The sequence below is a fragment of the Epinephelus lanceolatus genome, chromosome 3 (genome assembly GCF_041903045.1).
Source record: "Epinephelus lanceolatus isolate andai-2023 chromosome 3, ASM4190304v1, whole genome shotgun sequence".
NCBI classification, from domain to species: Eukaryota; Metazoa; Chordata; class Actinopteri; order Perciformes; family Serranidae; genus Epinephelus; species Epinephelus lanceolatus.
This window is the reverse complement of record NC_135736.1, coordinates 14800195-14819212: the sequence shown is the minus strand read 5'-3', so window position 1 is coordinate 14819212 and position 19018 is coordinate 14800195. Positions and strand designations below refer to the sequence as shown.

Below are 19018 nucleotides of genomic sequence, written 5' to 3'. Positions count from 1 at the left end.
GCCATAGCTGACTATAGGGGAAAGTCACAACAAATCCCAAATGTCACTTCCACTTTTCCTGAGGATTATAACTCTTTCACTGCCAGGTTTGACCCCACTGCCAGACCAGACCACATCAAACCACGTTGTGAAGTTTGCGGACGACACAGCAGTGGTGGGGCTGATCTCCGGTGGGGATGAGTCTGGCTACAGGAGGGAGGTGACCGACCTGGAGCAGTGGTGCGGAGACAACCACCTCTCCCTGAATGTCAAAAAGACCAAGGAGGTCATTGTTGACTTCAGGAGGAGGAAGGAGGCTCGACCATCTCTCACCATCAATGGCTCAATGGTGGAGAGGGTGGACCCTTTAAATATCTGGGGGTGAATATCGAGGAGGACCTGACCTGGGACTACCATGTCACCGCGGTTCTCAAGTGGGCCCAACAGCGCCTCTACGGCCTCCGACGCCTGAAGAAATTCAGCATGAGGCCCCAGATCATCAGGGACTTCTACAGAGGCACAATTGAGAGCCTCCTGACAAGCAGCTTCACCTCCTGGTATGGCAAATGTACCTTCAATAATCAGTCAGCGCTGAGGAGGGTGGTTCGCACAGCCGAAAAGATCACCGGATGCGAGCTGCCCAGTCTGGAAGACCTGTACACCCAGCGCTGCCTCAGCAAAGCCCTGAGAATCATCAAGGACCCCAGCCCCACAACAGTCACTTCACCCCCCTGTAGTCCCAACGGGTGAAAGGATACAGAATCCTAAAACACGAACAAGCAGACTGAGAAACAGTTTTATCCCCCAGGCCATCAGACAGGAAACAGTAGCTGTGCAATAACACAGCATTATGCACCTTACTAGAGTGATGTACTAGTCCTGTTTTTATAGTTTATCAATTTGTTTTAGGTAGTACTGATTGCTTTTAGAATTGGTTTTAAGGTGCTGTCTTTGTTTTGTCTTTGTTTTTTTATTGGTGGAGCTTTCCAGACTAAGAATTTCACATGAATGTACCCAGTGTTACTAAGTGACTAATAAAGCTGAACTGAACTGAAAATCTTCTATTTTTTGGTTCAGGCTGGGAACCAACTTTTCAGGTTACTAACCAATTTTCTTTTTTGGTCGAAATGCTCCGAACAGTTCAAAATTTGGTGTGCAATCCACAATTGAACCTGCTTTCTATATTGGTGATGAAGAGGTAGTAAAGAGTGAAGGGCCTCGCCTGGGGATCTGCCTTATAACAAACAATATGTCCAAATTCCTGTAGTGTACCAAAGCGATCCATGCTACAGCTTCATTGTATCTTTCAGTTCTGAGCTGATCTTTATTTCATTACATGGTTAGTTCTCGCCATCTAGTGGACAGAGAGTGGAACTACATCATCTGATGTGCGATTTCTCTGACACTGGCTGAGTTTCTACCACTGGTTAGACTGGTCTTGATGTCACTCTGATGTTTCTTTAGATTTGAACTTACATACAATACACAGAACACCAGGACTGACGAGGAAGAAATGAGCAGCCTCTTCTCTCCCAGTGTTTCCCCAGCACATGAAAGAGGACTGTGTCTGTAAACTGACCTGAAGTGAGTTCAGCAGGTGAGAATCCTACCAGAGGAATCTGTAAATGTTTGATACTCAGGATCACTTTGATCATGTTGTGCTGTATCACTGTTTAACTGTACAGTAGAAATGTTTCTTGATGCCCATTGGCTCATTCAGAATATCTATTTGAAATATGTTGTCAAATTTCTTTCCGAGTTTCGCCACAATAATTTCAGAAAGACTTATATGTAATGTTGTTACTGTTTCTTAAGTAGAATCGACAATGGTTTAATGGTAATCTGAGGTTTCTTCAGGGGAAAATGTGTCTGAACTGGTCTGACAGCTTTGATTGACTTGACTAAAGTGTTTTCATCTTTTCACTGTTACAGTTTTTCTCAGTCTCTTTGGTACATTATTTAGAACAGAATTGAAATCCTCAAAAATACTTCTTTGGGAAATGTGTGACACATTAGATCAACCAATGATCAACTAGTTCTCTAAAATGCTTCTCTAAAGTAGCTCTCAGGTGCATTTTTTCTCACAGGTAAGACATTCCAAAAAATCCTTTCTGTTGTGTTGCAGGGAAGATTTCTGTCTTGATGTGGGTAAGAATCTGTGGCTCAGCAGAAAGGAATGTCAGCATGTATAGAAACACTGCGTTGTAATTCCCCATAAATTCCCCATAGAGCATGTACAGTTCTGACATAGAGATGTTTCCTATGTTATATATTTCTATTTTGTTTTTTCATTTATGCTATGCAGTGCTGTAAAACAGTCCTGTCATTTTCTTTTCTTTTCAGTGACTTGGTCTTTGTGAATGTGAACCCCATTTCTTGCAGTCAATCCCTTGCATACAGTAATGTGAACCTTGTACTGTTAAATCTAGCATTTTAACTATCTTACTTGTAAACTAGTGTTCTGAGGGCATGTTTATTGACACAAGATTTTGCTTTTGAGAGATGAACTAAGGATTCTGAGCAAGTTACAGACTTTTGCAGGTAATCCGTTGTTTGATTCTAATGGTACGATGTACATCCTGTTTTGCAAATGATAAGGATGGAAACTGTCATACCCTTAAGTTAAGTGCATAGATGAAGTGTTTTGTGCTTAAATGAAGCCATCTTCCAACACTGAGACTAACCCGGTTTCACTAAAGACTGTTTAGCACAGTCCAGGTCTCAACTGTCTCAGAGGCTATAACTTCCTTTCTAGATGGATCAGAGTCAGCCCAGGGTGGGCAGTGGTTGCTCAGGGTCCCTCAGCCTTCAGGGACCTCTAAAGGGATAGAAAATGTGAACTCTCTGTTAAACTTTTGTCATAATTTAAATATTCAAAGATAGATTTAAAGATTTAGAGACACAGACCTTGACTTTCTCTTGGCACCCATAAATCCCCCAAATACACTTTGTTTTTTTTGCGATGTAGCACAGGTTCAGGGTTACACATTAAGACATTTTTTTAGGATTACTGAAAATATATATATTTTTAATTTTTGTTACAGTTTTAACAATTTAAATACCGATACTGGTCATTTTTTAAATGGATAGACAAACGTGGCAGAAGCATAACCTCTGCCACCTACCTGTGGCTGGATATACTTTTCCCCTCTGAATACTTTTGTCAGACAGAGGGTGGTGCAGGGGACTTAGATGTTTGAGCATCTTCTTATTTCTGTTCAGCCTTGTTGTTTTTAATTGTTTGAAGAGGATGCTTGTGTTGCTGCTATATTTTTATCTACAGGTGAAATGTAGCACCGCACCACCCTATATTTCTTTTCTGCTACTCTCTCATGTTTAATGTGAAAGTTTGTGACTGTGCATACTCCTGCATGTGCTAACTGTGTGCCCTAAGTTCTGATGCAGCCACCCACATTTTGGATGTTTATAATTTCAATATCAACATATTTTTAAAGGAATCAAAACCAAATGAGTAGCTTGTCGGTATTGAAGTATCAATTCAGCAGTATCAGTCTGCCCACCCTGTCAGCCAAACCAAAACTCAGAGGGGGGAAAAGGATCTCTACTCTCCATGACTCTTCTCCACGTCGGAGCTCAGCACTCAAATTACTCCACCATCATTACTGACACTCAAAGATCTATGTGTGTTGTGTTGAAGCCCAGAGCAGGAGCACAGACCAGTCTATACTGGACCTGGACCTGAACCTGAACCTGAACCTGAACCTGAAGCTGAACCTGAACCTGAACCTGAACCTGAAGCTGGACCTGAACCTGAACCTGGACCTGACCCAGCTGTGTGTCCATCAAAAGTGACCGGTCAATGGCTCGACCTATTGACCTCAAAGATGGACATCAGGCTGATGATCACATCAGTGGCTGGGTTAGTGTGTACTGTCAGGCCATGACCCCTCTCTTCAAGGGCCTGGCCAACAACAGTTTGGGCTCTTTGCTTATTAGTGCCCACTGGCTAAGTTTTCTATTAAGATGCTAAATCAGAGTGTATTCTTTTGCATTAGTGTTGTGCAAAAATGCAACTGTTGTAGAGGATGAGCTAATTTGTCATCATTCAGTTGTTGTTAAGCAAACAGCAAAGCTCTCTAATTCTGGGGGCAGTACATCCCTTGGGGTGACTGGAAGCACCTTGTCAGGTGTGGTGGAAAACTACTACACTTCAGCGGTGGAGGATGCCAGGTTCTGTTTTCTTCACTCCTGTCAATTGTTTGGTCTCCTTTTTCCAACCACTTCACAAGCCCTACCACTGAGTACATTTACATGGACAGTTTAATTCCCTTTTCATTCGAAATGAAAGTTCATTCCTATTACAAGTGATCTTCCAAAGACCTAAATCGGAATGAAAATGGCCAATGTGATTGAAAAGTCAATCCAATGTAAGGGGCTGGAATATTCCGTTTCTAATTCCGAATGAAAGAATTTCTCGCACACTCATTCCTCTTTAAGTTCATTCCGGTCTTTCTGCGCATGCTCGTTTCCTTGCCCTTCTGACACGATGACGTATATAGCGCGCATAGCAACGGGCTGAGATAGAGCAGTTGGACTCGTTGCGCTCACCGGTTTCCATTCGCCAAAGCATGGTCTTTTATCTCCCTTCTTCGACCTTCTACCTCCCTTCTCCTCCTCAACAGACGAAGCATTAGCAGAACAAGGTTGTTGTCGTACTGCTGCTTCAAGAATATAAGCAAAACAAGCCCGAAAAAGGCACTAAGAATATTTCCCATGTAAACTACCTGGAAAGACTTTAATTCCGAATGATTTCATTCAGATTTATTTCATTCTGAATGAGAAGCCATCATGTAACCGTACCCATTGTGAGCCACCTCATTACCATCAGTTAGCTCGATTGTATGTTTTGGATTACTTAATTCATGTTCACTGCAACAGATGTCTTTTGGCATGTCATGTGTCATGTGGCATGACAGCCCTTAACTGTAGACATCAGTTTCTGAATTACTACTGTAAGTCGAGGGCAGTAGCGTGCACAACTGCTTAATATCAAAAGCTTTCTCAGCTTGCCACCTTGTCGCTCGTACTTTGTCTGTTTCAGAATGGTTATCTTTGCATTTTTATTGTCAAAAGTTGTGGATGGTCCCAACAGAACCAATCCATTCCATCCTGTTTTTTCTTCACCCCTCTGTTGAGGTACCTAGAAACACTGCAGACTGTTAAAAAGTCAGTAGAGAATCAACACTCATGCTAAACAATGACTGTTTTTAAGTATTCCATTGATTTCGACACAGACTCTATACTCCAGCCTACTACCCCATTCCATGGACAATAAGCGAGGTGCAGGCGTTCCTCTGTATCGTCGGTGAAGAGGAATTACAGCATGAGCTGGATGGAGCAGTGACATAGCTGTTACTATCTGGTAACATTGCTGCCTACATTTAATAATACTACTGTCTGTGGACGACACAAAACAGTAGATACACAAAACAGATTTATGGTTCAGGTACATGTCCATACAGGTTAGGTATGGTTCTAAGGGTACAAAACCGAAAGTTTTTGGTGGAAATGGGGCTATAAACTTAATGCCATGATTGCCAACAAGACACAATCTTTACCTTAACCCTGGTCCACTCAGGTTCTTTTCTCATGTTAACAACCATGTACATAGCACAAGGTTTGGTTTGGTTTGGTTTGGTTTGGACTGAAACCAAACCTTGTGCTATGTACATAGCACAAGGTTTGGTTTCAGTCCTTTTAGGTTAAGGAGACTTTACCAACATACCTCAGTGATGACAGTTGTCATTTGTTGTCCATCAGGGTCTCAACAAAAGAGTTGCGCTTTCAACAGCACACCATTTTCATGTGTTCATAGCACTACTCTCCTCACTGGTATCTGCCACTGAGGAAGTGCATAATAAACAAGGAGCAGTGATTCATTTTGGGGGTCAGTTTCTTAGCATTGTCCTATTTGTATTTCCTGTTTTTTTTCTTCAGGGACATCTGCTGCAGTGAGCTGTAAACTTAAAGCTAACCTGAAGAAGAAGTTCACGTGTGTGTTTGAGGGCATTGCTAAAGCAGGAAACCCAACCCCTCTGAGTCAGATCTTCACAGAGCTCTACATCACAGAGGGAGGGGCTGCAGAGGTTAATGGTGAACATGAGGTCAGACAGATTGAAACAGCACCCAGGAAACCAGACAGACCAGAAACAACAATCAGACAAGAAGACATCTTTAAAACCGGACCTGGAAGAGATGAACCAATCAGAACAGTGATGACTAAGGGAGTGGCTGGCACAGAAGTTCACTTTGGACTGGGCTGAAGACAAAGCCAATCAAGACATACAGTTCACATTTCCATTCACTTTCAGAGAGCTGAATGTGCTGAAAGAGAAAAAGTACAGCTTGGTGGAACTTGTTCATGACTTCTTTACTGAAGTCAGAGAAGCAGGAATCTGCAAGTTTGAAGAGCTTTTGTTCATCTTTGATGGTCTGGATGAGTGTCGACTTCCTCTGGACTTCCAAAACAATAAGATCTTGACAGATGTCGAACAGTCCACCTCAGTGGATGTGCTGCTGACAAACCTCATCAAAGGGAATCTGCTTCCCTCTGCCTGCCTCTGGATAACCACAAGACCTGCAGCAGCCAATCAGATCCCTCCTGAGTGTGTTGACATGGTGACAGAGGTCAGAGGATTCACTGACCCACAGAAGGAGGAGTACTTCAGGAAGAGATTCAGAGATGAGGAGCAGGGCACCAGAATCATCTCCCACATCAAGACATCATGAAGCCTCCACATCATGTGCCACATCCCAGTCTTCTGCTGGATCACTGCTACAGTTCTGGAGGATGTGTTGACAACTACAGAGGGAGGAGAGCTGCCCAAGACCCTGACTGAGATGTACATCCACTTCCTGGTGGTTCAGTCCAAAGTGAAGAACATCAAGTATGATGGAGGAGCTGAGACAGATCCACACTGGAGTCCAGAGAGCAGGAAGATGATTGGGTCTCTGGGAAAACTGGCTTATGAACAGCTGCAGAAAGGCAACCTGATCTTCTATGAATCTGACCTGACACAGTGTGGCATCAATATCAGAGCAGCCTCGGTGTACTCAGGAGTGTTCACACAAATCTTTAGAGAAGAGAGAGGATTGTACCAGGACAAGGTGTTCTGCTTCGTCCATCTGAGCGTTCAGGAGTTTCTGGCCGCTCTTCATGTCCACCTGACATTCATCAACTCTGGTGTCAATCTGCTGTCAGAAGAACAATCAACCTCCCAGTGGCCTAAAGCCTTCAGAGACAAACCCAAACTGAAACATCTCTATCAGAGTGCTGTGGAAAAGGCCTTACAAAGTCCAAATGGACACCTGGACTTACTTCTCCGCTTCCTCCTGGGTCTCTCACTGCAGACCAATCAGACTCTCCTACGAGATCTGCTGACACAGACAGGAAGTAGCTCCCAGACCAACCAGCAAACAGCTGAGTACATCAAGAGTAAGATCACTGACAGTACCTCTCCAGAGAAAATCATCAACCTGTTCCACTGTCTGAATGAGCTGAACGACCATTCTCTAGTGGAGGAGATCCAACAGTACCTGAGTTCAGGAGATCTCTTCACAGATGGACTTTCTCCTGCTCAGTGGTCAGCTCTGGTCTTCATCTTACTGTCATCAGAAAAAGATCTGGACATATTTGACCTGAAGAAATACTCCGCCACAGAGGAGACTCTTCTGTGGCTACTGCCAGTGGTAAAAGTCTCCAACAAAGCTCTGTAGGTGGATGGATCATTATATATAGTCAGCAGCTGCGTTATTCATCATTCCTCTAAATACAGTATAAAATACATTTGTGTTTATGTTTTACAGATGACATATTAAATTTGTTGTTTGTCTCACCAATCCTACAGCCTGAACTTGTGTAACCTCTCAGATAGAAGCTGTGAAGCTCTGTCCTCAGCCCTCAGCTCACAGCTCTGTAGTCTGAAAGAGATGGACCTGAGTAACAACAGCCTGTGGGATTCAGGAGTGGAGCTGCTTTCTGTCGGACTGGGGAGTCCACACTGTAGACTGGAAACTCTCAGGTCAGTATTCAGCTGTTTGTTAAACAGTCAAGCTTTAGGTTCATATTAGTGAATAACACCTGTAGGATCTTCATGGTTGCATGATTTCTGTTTTTTGATACAATCACAAAAGACAGATAAAGGTAGTGTTGCAGTGATTTGATGTTAGTACGTGTGTGAGTGTGAGTGTGTGTGTGTGTGCATATCCATCTGTCTGCTGCCGTCCATCTCAAATACTACTGGACCAGTCAGCCTAATATTTTGTGTGCACATTTATGACTGTATGCTCAAGGGCCTCTTGTAGTAATGCTGATTCAAAGTTGTTTAAAAAAAACTTTTATTTTCGGTCGTATGCGGTCATTGACTGTAGACCCGTCACTCCTTTTACCCAGCCAGTAGGGGCTCGGCACATTGGCCTGGCTAAGAACAACAATCCTTACTGTCTGTTGTCGGCCACATTTTGGTCTTCTACATGTCTCAAAAATAATCACTCATAAAAATGTTTGGTCTTATTTTGAACTGGAGCATCTGCAGATTAATTCAATACTCAATATATTCTGATCCTCCAAAGTTAGGCACATAATTCCTTTATATTTGTACTTCTACCACAGATAGCCTAGGCAAGGTTTGGTAAGTGGTTTCTCTTTTGGTCTATTTGATTGTGTGTATCATTGTTGTTTCCCACTTTGTTGTACTGTAGCCTTCAGACTAAATTAATACTGTTCAAAGTCCAGTTATGCTGCAGCTCTGTCTAAAATAGACATGAGGTGTGTAATTTTTCTTACCTTCTGGGAACATCTGAAATGCATCTAGGAATTATGAGAATTTTCTAGAGTAGCCACGATCAGCTTGGGCAGCCGCTTGGCTGCCTGGCAGAGATCTGCACTCCTCTGAGGGGACTCTTTTAGTTGTGATTTATGTTTATTTGTGGTTATTGTGACTGATATTGATCCAGGTTTGGGTCGCCCCCAGACCCTTATAGAGGGGAGCTACCCCATTGTTGGCTTTATCCCCTTTACGTAACCTGAAGTAGTGGGTCTTTTGTTTTTCTCTCTCTCTCTTTTTAAGGATTGACAGTCTGATTCAGCTGTGGTCTTGGTTGAGGGGAGGAATAAGGTCACCCAGCCTTCCTCCCCCATCTACTTACTCCGCACAGATCCGCCAGAGTGAGTCAACACACTCGAGCCGAAGATACATTTTCTAAAACTGTTTATAATGTGTTCCTAAATCTAGACTGTCAGGCTGTCTGATCACGGCAGACGGCTGTGTTTCCCTGGCCTCAGCTCTGAGCTCCAGTCCCTCCCATCTGAGAGAACTGGACCTGAGCTACAATCATCCAGGAGACTCAGGAGTGAAGCTGCTGTCCGCTGCAGTGGACGATCCACGCTATAGACTGAACACTCTCAGGTATGGACAGACAACAAGAGCTCACATGCATGTTTCTCTAATGTCTCTAATTTCATATTCTTCTGCTGTGGTCTGTCATCATGAGGGACGTTTTATTTCTCTTTAATCTGTTCAGAACAGTGAGTATACCTGAGTTAGGAAACACATGGATCCCCACTCATTAAAACATTTCTCATTTTAGACCTGCTAGCAACATGGCTCTAGGAATGGCAATGTTTATCAGTCCAAACCATTAGACTGAAATATCTATTCAACTTTTTGTTCATTTATGTCCCACTCAGGATGAACTGTAATAACCATGGTGATTTTCTGACATTCCATCTAGTGCCATCATCAGATCAATATTTTAATTTGTCGAGTATTTTGGTTTCAAGTTGTTTTTTGTCATTATAGAAGAAGGAGATATACTTTATTAATCCTTGAAGGGAAATTCGATTTTTTTCATTCATACACACAGGCCTGAAATACACCCATACACAAACAGGACCTATACATGCTTTAATAGATAGATTTCAGAGTGAGGGCGTTGGTTTCGCTAAGCAGTTGAAAAGACACGGTGGTGGTGTCATGGCACCGTCCTATGGCGACTTGGTGTTGCTCTGTCTGTCAGTGTGTTTGTTTGCGCTGTGTTTACATGTGGATTATGTCCTGGGGGTAATCAGGTACGAGAGACTGGCTCTCCTTCACATATGGGATAGCATGGCTAAAGTTGAGCCAAAGTTGAACTTTTACAAAGACGTTTTAATCGGACCTAGGGACACAAGTGGTAGCCGGGTGATCACCAACCCCAAACCCCAGCTGAGAACCAGGAAGTGGGGCAAAAGAGCTGGCGCTCTAGTCCGTCTGAAACAGCAGAGGCACCGAACCAAGCGGTTTACCAAGCGTTTTACTCTCCAACGTCCGACCTCTAGTAAACAAGCACGATGAGCTCTCCATCCTCATCAACAGCAGACGGGTCATTGCGGATTGCTCTATTCTGTGCTTCACTGAAACCTGGTTCAACGCTGGCATCCCCGACAACAGGACGGCTTCACCCTCCACCGCACAGACCGTACTGACGCGTCACAGAAGACCAAAGGTGGGGGAGTACGCTTCTATGTGAACCAGTGGTGGTGCACAGACACAACAGTGATCTCACGGACCTGCTCTACAGTCCTTGAGACATTATCCATAAAGTGCAGACTGTTTTACCTGCCAAGTAGTCTCGCTCACCAGACCTTTCTCAAGAAAACCAAGGTCTGGCTGGGCCGACTCTCAATTTAAGATTGGAGAAAAAAACGCACCGGCTGCTTGTATTTCTTTCAACCAATCACAATCGTTCTGGGCGGTGCCACAGCAATGGTGCGCTTGCAAAAATATTGCCGGAGGGAACCAGGTTTTGGTGTAACATGCCCACAAAAATATCGCCTACAGGATGCGAACCATGGCAGAAAAATGGCTACATCCCCACAAGATCAAACACTGCAAAAGTTAGTAAAGGACGTGTTTAAAACGGTTGAAAACTGCTACACAACCGGAGGTGGTATGGCGGGACTTCAGCGGGTTGCTCGTTCCACCCAATGAGAGGCTGATCTATGCAGCGAACTTCCGCCCACTCAGACTACCTGCCAAGAGACTTCACTTCCACCATACTGATCATTGTTTATATACCTCCTCAAGCTACAGAGCCCTCTCATCACGTATCAGTTTCAGTTTCAGTTTCAGTTTATTTAGAGTGTAAAATCACCATGGTAGAAACATGGTCTGTCAGGTATTCTTACCTGGACTCTGTGGTGTTGGTTCTAGGAAACTTTAACCATGTCAATCTGAAGAGGTCCCTGCCCAGGTTTAAACAACAGATCCAAATGCCCACCAGGTATAATAAGATCCTGGATCAATGTTACTGTGTCATTGCTAATGCCTATTATGCAGTGGCTTGGGCTCCGCTAGGGAAGTCAGACCATAACACCATCCTTCTAACCCCTAAAACTAAAAGCTGTTAAACCAACAACTACAGTGGTAAAACAATGGTCTACTTCAGCAACTGATGCACTGAAGGACTATTTTGATAATACAGACTGGTCTGTTTTTAAAGAATCATGTCATGATCTATCATCATTTACTGATGTGGTCAATGCTTACATAAATTTTTCTGAAAACGTATGTGTGCTTACTAAGACTGTGACTGGGTACAGCAGTAACAAGCCATGGTTTAGCAGAGAGATAAAAAAAAATCTTTGGAAAAACAAAAGCAATGCTTATAAGAGTGGGGACAGAGATTTATATAAAGTGGCTAAATATGAATTTGAGAAAGCTGTCACTTAGGCTAAAGCTGACTACAGACACAAGCTTGAGAACAAACTTAACAGCAATGACAGCAGAGGAGTATGGGAAGGCTTGAGGCAGATTACCAATTAAACAAGTACAGCACCAGGGGTCAGTGATGATCCTGAGCACCCTGACAGTCTAAATGAGTTTTACTGTCACTTTGATAATAGTTATGCTGGCCCCTTTATGCAGCCCAGGTGTGCAAACCCTGTCAGCTCCCCTTTTGTCATTGAAGAGGATGAGGTCAGGCTCCTACTTAAAAAACAAAACTGCAGGAAAGCTGCAGGCACTGACCTTGTATTGTCCGCCACCATCAAACACTGGGCAGTTAAGTTGGCTCCAGTTCTCACACATATTTTTAACTGGTCGTTAAGGGAATGCAGAGTCCCTGACTGCTATAAGTCTGCTGTCATAGTTCCCGTGCCCAAAAACACTAAGATTAGCTGCCTGAACAATTACAGACCGGTAGCCTTAACTCCTGTAATAATGAAAATCTTTGAACACATTGTATCTGAACACCTGTCCAGAGTAGTCAGCCTAGAACCCTTCCAGTTTGCATACAGGGCAAACAGGTCCGTTGAGGATGCTGTGTCCCTATGTATTCACTCCATCCTACAGCATCTGGAGGCCCCGGGCAGCTATGCTAAGATCCTTTTTTCGATTTTAGCTCTTCTTTTAATACAATTTTACCCAGCAAACTTTTTAAGAAACTTCAACAGTTGGACAGACTCCCTTTGTCACTGGGTCTTGGATTTCCTGCTGCACAGAAAACAAATTGTTAGGGTCAATAATAAGACCTCTAGGGTCAAACACATTGGCACTGGCTCCCCCCAGGGGTGTGTCTTATCACCCCTGTTATATTCACTGTGCAAAAATGACTGCGTATCACACACAGACTGTGTCAAAATGTATAAATTTGCGGATGACACAACACTGGTGGGGTTGATTTCTGGGGATGATGACACTGCTTATAGAAATGAGGTCCACACACTAATTGAATGGTGTACCCTCCACAACCTAGAGCTAAATGTCTCTAAAACTAAGGAGTTGGTAGTGGACTTCCGCAGCAGGGGAAGAGTGTCCCAGCCCCTGTCCATCAAAGGGGCGGAGGTGGAACGGGTGGGCAGCTTTAAGTTTTTAGGCACCACAATCTCATCCTCACTGAAATGGGGAGACAACTTAAGCTGTATCATCAAAAAGCCCACCAGAGGCTCTTTTTCCTCCATCAGTTGAGGAAATTTGGGGTGGCCTGTAAGGGGATGCTGCAGTTCTATCAAGCCACTATTAAGAGTATTCTTACCTTCTCTATAACTGTCTGGTATGGCAGCTCTACTGTCCAGCAGAGGCTGCAGTTAGACAGAATAGTCCACATGGCTGAGAAGATCATAGGCTGCAAACCCCCCCATCTCAGATATATACGAGGCCCGTATCCAAAGCAAGGGCATGAGAATCCTATTGGATGAAACCCACCCTGCCAACCCCCTCCTAAAGATTAAGTGCTATCAAAACTAAGACCTCCTGCTTTTTGAATAGTACATACAGGAATGTCATCAAATTCCTTAACAGCGCTCCATCCCTGCACCAATACCTTATGGAAGTAGGAAACTTCCCCACAGCACTTGAATAATCTGCCCTCTGTTTTTTTGTCATTATATTTTTATATGGTATTTATGCTGTAAGTATGTTGTTGTAAGCTACTGTCATTACCGTCTGTCCTGCATCTCTCTCTCTGTCTCTCTCTCTCTCTCTCTCTCTCTGTCTCATTGTGTCATACGGATTACTGTTAATTTATTATGCTGATCTGTTCTGTACGTCATCTATTGCACGTCTGTCCGTCCTGGAAGAGGGATCCCTCCTCAGTTGCTCTTCCTGAGGTTTCTACTGTTTTCCCCTGTTAAAGGGTTTTTTTTTTGGGGGAGTTTTTCCTGATCCACTGAGAGGGTCCAAAGGACAGAGGGATGTTGTATGCTGTAAAGCCCTGTGAGGCAAATTGTGATTTGTGATATTGGGCTTTATAAATAAAATTGATTGATTGATTGATTGATGCTCTTATTATGCTGCAGTGTTATTTTCTTTTTATACTATTGCACATTAGAGTCAACCTGCTACATATTGCACTTTCTGAGAATTTGCACTTAAAATCTGCACTAGTCACTTTAGACTTTAGCCTCCTGGACTAACATCCAGGTTTAAAACATGTCAAGGCGTATGAGGTATGACCTGTTCTCATGCCAAATGTGACCCTGTGTAAGCCATGAAGAGTGTCCTATGTCCTATGTCTGCTATTCTTGTTTTTGTTTTCTTGTTTGGTGTTTTGTCTTGTGGTTGTCCTACTATGTAGAGCGCACTGCAGCAAATCCCTAACGACTTGTGCAAGTTATATGGCAATAAAGTACTGAATTTTGGACAGGCGCTCCAAGCAGGTGGGGGGTCAGTGCCTTGCTCCAAGGCACCTGGGCAGTGTCCAGGAGGCAAACTGGTTAAACCCAGAATATATCCCTTTATCACTGGGTCTTGGATTTCCTGCTGCACAGAAAACAAATTGGCTAAAAAAGTCTGGCTAAACCCAGAATATATCAGGATGGGATATGTATGTTGTGATCTACAAATTATGCTATACTAAGTGTCACATGGGGACACCAAAATGTTGGGAATCTAAAGTGACACCGAGGGGGACCATTTGTAGGAAATGCCTAAATATGAGCCTGACCTTGTAACAGATCTCCAATTAAAAAATAAAAATGGCTATCAGAAATAATTAATAGTCATTATTAATAATTATTAATTATGTTAAACAATGTGACTTAATTTACAATAAATCACCACATGGAGCACCATTCCCAAAAAGCGAAAAATGATAACCTGTAAATGGTATTAGTCTCATAAAGTTCACTTAACAATTAATTTGGAATTTTGATTGATAATTAAATCAATAACTGAAGCCAAAATTACTATATTAATTGTAAAGGCTGAGGGATTTCTGAGTTCTTGACATAGCAGAGGTTGACTATTCATTCACTCTTGTGCAATATTAAACAGACAGCAGGTATGATTCCAAAGAATTATATTTATTCATAAAGAAAGAGAGAGAGAGAGAAACAAAGGCAGGTGTGGTAATCAAAGGGCCATTTGGCCTACAAAACAAAATGGCTTACAACAGAGAACTACAAGATGGCTGAATCAAAGCTGGTTTCAGATCGGGGGAGGTCTTGTCTGACTGTGTGGACAAAGACAAAGGAAAAGAAGCAGGAACTTTGCGTTGCCTCTCTGGGTGTAGCTCTGTTGAAAGCCAATGTGTAAATGAGTCTATGTGAATGTGATATGTGTTGCAAATGGTCTGGATTAGTGCAGAGGATGTTTAGTTGCATGCAAGACTCTATGAACAGCATTAGCAAACTAACATCACTCAGCTTTGGCAAAGCCAACTAACCAATGATCTAACTGCAATAATCACAACAATGACTCAATAAACAACATTAAATCACAATCAACAAAGTTAAACAGTCTTGCTTAGCCTGTACGACTGTAATAAAGCTATGCCCAGTTAGTACATTACCAGTCCTTGAATGGATGGGGGGAAGAGTCGCTTTGTGCTGTGTGGTTTTTGTTAGCTGGCAGAGGAAAGCTGGAAAGAGCTGTGGTTCCAGAAGCAGTCTTTGTTGTGTGTTCCAAAAGTGCAGATCAGAGGAAGCCGGTCGCTCAGGGCCCGTGCAGAATAAGACATTGGGGTGCTAAGTTAGTTGCAAACCTTTTGTTTGCACACTAATTTCTCTGGTTCCCAGTTCTGCACCTGCTGTGAGTGAGGGCAAGTCATAGTCCAGGGCTGGTCAAGGGCCTAGGAGAAAGAACTACTGAGCTGGTCAACAGCCCAGCTGGAAGAGAAAGACAGATTGAACAATCCAGAACCTCTCTTGAAGTTTGCTTGGTGACCTCACAGAGTCACATGACACTGTTCAATCAAGTTTGGAGACTTGTCTCTTACTAAGGTGTGAGGTGGGGCATCCTGTGGAGATAAGGGCCAAATGGCTATCTCTGTTTGAAGAACAAAGAACATGAGGAGAAGCCTTCCCATGTAACAAATGTCAAATCATCTGTGGTCCAGTGAATCCCAACATGTAAATGATGATTGTTTTTAGCCACCACATTTATTAACAGCCAATCATTCCTACACTGTGATCAGTGAGATAAGAATTCCAGAATCACACATGAACCCCATTGTAAGATCTGCATTGGTTTGCAAGATAGATTGATAAACTAGGTTTAATTTCTATCACTTTTTCCTTGATTAGGCAAGTGAGTTGCCAGCTTTAGTAACACCCTCTGTGGCATTTTACCTGCCCCAGACAAACAGGCAATCCTTATTGTTGATCCCTGCTGCCAGATGTTGGTTAAAAATCATTCTGTGTTTCTTCCTTCAGGGTGGACCATTGTGGAGAGCAGAGGTTAAAACCTGGTCTGAGGAAGTGTAAGTGTGGATTCACTTTGACTTATGATGACAAAACACCACAGAGTCAGTTTCTCTTTAAAAGAGAAAACAAAGTTGAGTTGTGGTATTTATTAAGAAAAACATTACAGACAACTTGTCGTCATTAAATTCTGAAATGAACAACATCAGTGCAAAAACAAAGAATAAACCCTAATGTGCCCAATGATCAGCTGTTGCTGTGTTGTATTTTCTCTCCATCAGATTTCTGTCAACTCACACTGGACACAAACACAGTGAACAGAAACCTCAAACTGTCCGAAAACAGCAGGAAGGTGACGTGTGTGGAGGAGGAGCAGCCATATCCTGATCACTCAGAGAGATTTGACACCTTGCCTCAGCTGCTTTGTAGAAATGCTCTGACTGGTCGCTGTTACTGGGAGGTGGAGTGGACAGGACTGGTTCGTGACGCAGTGACATACAGAGGAATCAGAAGGAAGGGAAACAGTACTGAATGCGTGTTTGGCAGAAATAATCACTCCTGGAGTCTGTACTGCTTTGGTAATGGTTTCTCTGTCTGGCACAATAACAAAGAAACAGTCCTTCCTCTTCCTTCCTCCTACATCTCCCTCTCTTCCTCCTCCTCCTCCTCTGCCCATCACAGAGTAGCAGTGTATGTCGACTGTCCTGCGGGAACTCTGTCCTTCTACAGTGTCTCTTCCTCTGGCAAACTGACACACCTCCACACCTTCAACACCACATTCACATGGCCTCTTTATCCTGGGTTCAGGTTCCGCTCGCACGGTTCCTCTGTGTCTTTGTGTTCTCTGTAGGACGAGACAACTTCTAACCCTGTGGTTTAAATGTTGGTGGAGAAGGCTTCACTTTGGTTGACATTTGGCTCACTGATTGTGTCTTTAATGTCAGAAATGTGATTGTCTGAGAAATCGTGAAATTACTTTCTCAGGACTGAACTTGTTTTGTACAAACTGTGATGACTTGATTTTTTTTGTTGGTGCAGCATCTAGTGGAGTTTAAGTATATTTGTTAATGTTAAAGCTGGCGTTTGCAGTTTTCCGAAACAGCAGAAAAAAAATGGCAGAATTTGAAAATACACACTCCTCCTGCAGCTCCCTCCTCTCTGTCTGAAACCCCTCCCACCAGACAGGTACAGGCTAAAGTGGGATTTATAACTGTGGCAGACCCTACGCCCTAGCCTTCGCACGTCACCCACGCACGTTGCCTACGCCGCAGTGGGCCTTTATACTTGTGCGGTGGTGTGTCTGTGTCACTCTGCAGTTACACCTCCAAAACACTAGTCAGCAGGTGGCTTTCTGTGAAGTGCTGTAAAGTTTAGTTGATTCAAAACACACATTAAAAATGGCTTAATAGACAATTTCAAACACAAGTACACAAACTGGCTTCACAATAACTCGCAGCATTCACAGACAAACACTTGTCTTTATCCGGACACATTTTCCCCACAAATACAACATGCTAACGTCATTAGCACATTGTATAAATTAGCCTAGCAGCTATAGCAATCTTTCCCTCTTCTCATATAAAACCAGGGACAACATTTAACAAAGGTAACGGCACACAATTTGGCTTTATTACAACTCACAAGGTTCACCGACAAAATAACTGTCTTATACTAAACACGTTTAGCCTACATCTGCTTTCATCATTTCAAGTGTTAAAGAAATGTGAAAATGTGTAAAAAGAAATGTTAACACAAAAAATATGCATTCTCAGGAAAGAGAATAGATAATTACATCAAAGGATCCATCTGGGAATGAACCAACCAGTTACGACCACTCCTACGTAGGAGGTGTGTCCACAACAATCAGAAACAACAACAAACAGTGTCACAAGCTAAAAGGTGTAAATATGAATTCCTACTTCTGGAAACGTAGCAAGAAATTATGTATAAGGAGTTTTAGAATCCAGATAAATAAATGAAGATGCACATAAACACAAAAGTTGCATCCAATAATGCAGAAAACTTTCAGAATAAGCTTACAACATGTGTATGATCACTACTTGGAAAATTTGTGATAGAATAAGATCATGCTTAAAAGTGTCCAAAACGCACGAAAAACTACTAACAGCTACATGACCCTATTAGCCTAAATAATATAAATTATACAATAGAGCAAAGGAAAATGTAAAAGGGGAAGTTTCCAGCATAAATGCACCAGCAAAATACATATTAAGAATCCTAATATAACAAGAACTAGTCCATACCCATTGAGTACAGCATACCATACCATGACTTAGTCATACCAAAAATTAGAAAAAAACAAAACATTGGGCCACAGGGGGAGCCACAGCGATCGGTCGCATTTTAGCCATTTTTAAGCATTTTTCTGTTGTTATAGCGCCACCCAGTTGCCAATTAGAGTTAAATTTCTCCAGTCACCTTGAGGCGTCCTGTTCTACATATCTACCAAGTTTAGTAAAAATCGATCAGTTTCTTCATTTAAACATGAGTTTCATGTTATAATAATATGTTATCTTGTTATTGCATCAAATATTTCATGTTAAAACAATGTGATTTATCAAGTTATAACATGAAACATTTCATGTTGTATGTCCACGTTGTAAAAAGATAAATAGTATATTGTTATAACAAGTAAGGTTTCTTCTTTGTCCATCATAATAATGTGAAAATATCTTGATGAATGTGAAAAAGTACTCGTGACGAAACTTTTGTCATTATTAAACTGAACTGATTTGTTTTTTATTTATTTATTTATTTATTTATTTATTTGTTCTAGTGTGGCACTTCATTTCTTGAACTGTTTAATCGAAAGTAATATATAGGCAAAGTTTGACTCATGAAGCATTGTTTCAAAACTTGTATGAAGAGGAAGGCAAC

The 19018-nt window shown here is 42.4% G+C and overlaps 1 pseudogene across 1 annotated transcript; it reads left to right on the top strand.

The window, feature by feature from the left end:
• Positions 1–4330: 4330 nt before the first annotated feature.
• On the top strand, positions 4331–18837 carry LOC117254736 (NLR family CARD domain-containing protein 3-like; annotated as a pseudogene). Its single transcript, XR_013490822.1, has 6 exons — positions 4331–4367; positions 5938–7712; positions 7848–8021; positions 9234–9407; positions 16133–16179; positions 16402–18837. The product of XR_013490822.1 is annotated as an NLR family CARD domain-containing protein 3-like (transcript).
• The last annotated feature ends 181 nt before the right edge of the window (positions 18838–19018 follow it).